Source organism: Physcomitrium patens, chromosome 11, assembly GCF_059467195.1.
Source record: "Physcomitrium patens ecotype Gransden chromosome 11, ASM5946719v1, whole genome shotgun sequence".
Classification (NCBI taxonomy): domain Eukaryota; kingdom Viridiplantae; phylum Streptophyta; class Bryopsida; order Funariales; family Funariaceae; genus Physcomitrium; species Physcomitrium patens.
The window spans coordinates 13,510,720-13,515,807 of record NC_143420.1 but is presented as its reverse complement, the minus strand read 5'-3'; positions in this window follow the sequence as shown (position 1 = coordinate 13,515,807).

Genomic DNA, 5,088 nt, shown 5'->3' with positions numbered 1-5,088 from the left:
AGCGTGTAAGTGGAGCTGCAACTCGTGAGAAATCTTTGATGAAGATCCGATAGTAATTGGCAAATCCCAAGAAACATTGGACATCTCTTACCGTCCTTGGAATCTTCCAATCGATGATTGTTTGGACTTTCTTAGAATCCATCATGAGACCATCATTTGAAATGATGTATCCTAAAAAGTCAACTTGAGTAGTGTGAAATACACACTTTTCCATCTTGGCGTACAATCCTGCATCTCTAAGTTTTTGTAATACTTGACGAACATGTATTTCATGTTCTTCGACGTTCTTAGAATAGATCAAGATATCGTCTAGATAGCAGATGACAAAATTGTCTAAGAATTCACGAAATACATCATTCATGAGATGTTGAAAAGTAGTTGGTGCATTCGTGAGTCCAAAGGGCATGACATTATATTCGAAATGTCCATACCTGGTTCGAAACGCAGTCTTCCATTCATCTCCTTCTTTGATCCGTACTAGATTATATGCTCCTCTTAGATCTATTTTTGTATAGATCTTAGCTTGATTCAATTGGTCAAGGAGTCCTGATATCAAAGGTAATGGATACCTGTTCTTGATTGTGATCTTATTGAGTCCTCGATAATCAACACACATTCGTAAAGATCCATCTTTTTTCTTTACGAATAGAATTGGAGCTCCTGCTGGAGATTTTGAATGGCGTATGAAATTCTTCGCTAAATTCTCGTCAATATATGTCTTGAGTTCAGCCATCTCATCTTGCGATAAACTGTAAATTGGTCCAAATGGTGGCTGAGTTCCTTCCTTGAGGTCGATTGAACAATCATATGGACGATGCTCAGGAAGAATATCTGCATTCTTTTTCTCAAAAACATCTTGATACTCCTGATATTGACTTGGAATGCCACTTGAAGTCTTTACGTTTTCAGAAATAGGTGCAGCATAAATAGCAAAAGTTGATCCTTCTTTTGCTGCGTGTATAAATGCTTTTGCACCTATCAGTACAGGTTTTACTGTACTAGACTTATAATTTTTTACTTGGTTCATAGAACTATTAATAACGCTTTTGGAAAAGTCAAGTTTACGTGAATTCCAATCTATTCGAGGGTTATATTTTTCTAGCCAGGATAAACCTAAAATAACTGGATTGGACGGGGATTTAATTATGTTAAAAGCTATGTAGCTATCATGACCGTCTATTGTTACTTTTATAGGATGAGTTTCATGAGTGACATCTCCAGAAGACAAGGGACGACCATCTATGACTTCTACATGTACTGGTTTAGGTTTCTGTACAAAGGGTATTTTACGACTTTTAACAAATTATTCATCTAAAAAACATGCTGAGGCTCCCGAATCTAATAAAGCAGAGGCTTTGTAATTCTTAGGTCCTAAATATAAGTCTATTATAAAACAAAGAGAGGGTTCTGAGGAGAGGATAGGACCTTCATTAGGAATCGTACAAGGTTCCAGCTGCACGGTCCTTATTGTAGCTGGACGAATCCGTTTTCTGACATGTTGTCTTCTTTGACCGTCGTACCCCTCATTTTATAGTTGCGTCGTTTCTTTGGACAATGTTGAGCAGTGTGCTTAGGTTCTCCGTAATATAAACATAATCCTTCTTGATGACGACAAATCTTTTCTTGCTCAGTTAGAGGTTTAAAACGTACCGCGTCAATTTGCATGTCTTCTACTTTCGAATGTACGTTTGGCAAAGATGTTGATGTTGCCATTGAGTAATAACGTTGAGGTTCCCGTGAATGATTCTCAGATCGAAATTCAAAAAGTCGATTATCACATTTTACCGCAAAATCGATTGCTTGACTCAAAGTTTGAGGATCAGGTAAGTTGAGCATCAATTTCTTTACTTCGTATTGCAATCCATAAAGAAATTGACTGATGAGTGCAGCATCATCCCACTTGATGTCAATTGCAAGTTGTCGAAATTGTGAAGCATATATTGTTACTGAGCGATTTTCTTGTCGCAGAATTCGGATCTTATTTGTTGCAACACGAGTTGCATCGTGTTCACCATACATAGATCGAAACTCTGCCAAAAAAGCTTCCAAATTGTCCAATATTGGATTTCGTTGTTCAAGAAAAGACGAAAACCACGATAATGCAGAACCAGAAAGTAGAGTGCCAATAAACCTGACTTGTGATCCTGGAGTTGGATAGCTTTGCGGTTGAAGTTCAATTGCCAATTGTACTTGATTGATGAACCCTCGAAACTTTGATCTCGTACCATCAAATTTCTCAGGTAAGGCAATTCTTGGTTCTCTAGTGCTTATAGGGTGTTGTACAATTGGAGAAGGAACGTGATTTGTTGTAGATGTTGAAGCAGCTCCGATCATCTCTATATCTCCACTTTCTGCTATTCTTGTTCTTTCATGTGTTGGTAAATTGAGTTGATGCATCGCAAGCATTAACTCCCTCATTTGCTCTTGCATTTGTGCCATTGCACTCTTCATTTCAACAAGTTCTGCCATAATGACACTAAGAAGAAAAATTTGTTTGATATTGCTCAAGACAAAAGAAAAGAAAGACTTGATACCAAAGAAGATACTAAGAACGATATCAGTTTAGAAGTGGGTAATCTGCAAACTTCTAATACGCTTATGTCTTGTCAAGAGAAAGGGGTAATCCACTCTTACTCAAGAAAAAACAAAGCTCTGATATTGTAAGTGTACTCTTGTCAATCTGTCAAGGACAAAGACTCGATGAGGAAAAATATACACCAAAAGGCTATCTCGATATAATAAGTCAAAATATAAACAAGTAGGTATATTAAAAGGAAACTGGAATGGCTATTGCCACAAGACAAGAAACTAAAGACTCTTGAACCTGGACTAGAAGCAAGAAAGGAGTTGACAAGAGTGAAGAAGCCTTCACTCTTGTCTCTATATATACTATCTAACTAGGGGCTACGTGGCGACGTTCTATAGGACCTCCAATATGTGTTGACCTTGTAGGACACATGCTTTGACTTACAAGGCAAGTTTTTCTACGTGTGGGCCACATAGTTAGCTTGATCTTTAAGCTAACAACATGTGTGGCACATGGCCAACTTGTTGACCACGTTTCTAATCCAAAAAGTCAATTAAAGACACCTATGAAGTCAAAGTAGCATCTAGGAAGTTTCTAGGAAGCTTCTATATTAAATACTATATAATTAACTTACTTTTATCTACTTTTACTTACTTCTACCTATTTCTATATGTAATTATTAGCTTACATAATTATGGCCGTGACAGGACCTTGCAATGGTTGGTTGTCTTTTACAATTCCAAGATATGGCTCCCACTCCAACAAAGAACACATAGCCCATTGTTGACCTTCTATCATTTGCATCTCTAGCCCAATCCACATCACAATATCCATGTAATGCAATACTATCTCCTCCAAGACATAATTTGAGGTTCAAAGAGCCTTTTAAGTACCTCATGATTCTCTTGATGGTTGCCTAATGCATAGGACCTGGTTTTGCCATGTGTTGGCTTACCACACTTACTGCAAATACAAGATCCATCCTTGTGCCCACCATTGCATACATGAGTGAGCCTACTGCTGCCTTGTATGGTATGCCTTGCATTTGATGCTCCACTTCAACATATTCCTCATCCGTGAGCTTCAACAACTTCAAGTTGGCCTCCAAAGGGGTTCCAATGGGCTTGCAATCTCCCATGTTGAATCGTTTCAACACTTCTTCAATGTACTTGCTTTGGCTCAATGTGATGGTCTTTGACACTCTATTTCTTGTGAATTCCACATCCAAACAATAGTGGAGCTCTCCCAAATCACTCATCTCAAATTCTCTCTCTAATTTCTTCTTCAACCAATCCAATCTTACCATTGTGTTGCTTAAGATGATTAAATCATCTACATAGAGAATCACAACCAGCAAGAAGTCTTTGGCTTGCAACACATACAAAGAATGGTCAGCTTCACTCCTTACGAAACCTTCATTCACAAAGAATGAGTCAATACGTTGGTACCATGCTCTTGGTGATTGTTTGAGTCCATACAATGACTTCTTCAACTTGCAAACAAGGTTGTGTTTGTCTTGTTCAATGAATCCTTGGGGTTGCTCCATGTAGATGTCTTCTTCCAATTTTCCATTCAAGAATGCTGTCTTGACGTCCATTTGGTGCATCTCAAGGTCCATTGTTGCTCCAATTGCTACAATGGTTCTAATGGTGGTGAACTTGGCCACGGGTGCAAATGTCTCATTAAAGTCCACTCCAGCAACTTGTGAGTAGCCTTTGGCAACCAATCTTGCCTTGTACCTCACAATATTACCCATAGCATCTCTTTTGGTTCTAAACACCCACTTACATCCAATTGCTGAACGATTTGGTGGAAGTGTAGTCAACTCCCATGTTGCATTGTCCATAAGAGATTTGTACTCTTCTTGCATAGCACTCTCCCACTTCATTGCATCACCACACCTCATTGCATCACACAAAGTCAATGGATCATCAAGAAGAGCAACATTGGCATGGTCTTCACTTACTTGTGGAAAGATGTGATTCTTCCACCATTCACCTTGTGGTCTTCTTTCACGTGTTGGATATCTTCTTTCATGCAAAGAAGATGAGCCTTCATGCACCTCTTGCTACCTTGTATGGCTCATGGAGTTCCTTCTCTCACTCCTTGGTTGATATTCTTCATCTTCATTCTCTTCATTGTCTTTGTTGTATCTTGCTGGAATACAACTCTTCATAGTGTTGGGCTCTTCTTCATCTATATCTTCACTTTGAGAATGTTCTTCTTCATCTTCTTGTTTGTTTAGTAGAGTTGAAGATGTGTCCACAAACACACCACTACTCCCACTTGGACACATCTCCCACTTTTCACTACCACTCTTATGCTCCAAGAACTCTACATCACGACTTTTGATGATCTTTTTGGTATCTAAACACATGAGCCTATATGCCTTGGTGCCTTCACAATAACCAAAGAATATACATCTTGTGCCTTTTGCATCAAGTTTGCCTCTCATACTATCTGGAACCTTGGCATATGCAATGCATCCAAAAATCCTCATGTGAGATATGCAAGGTTTCTTACCAGTCCAAGCTTCTTGGGGAGTCATTCCTTCAAGTGCA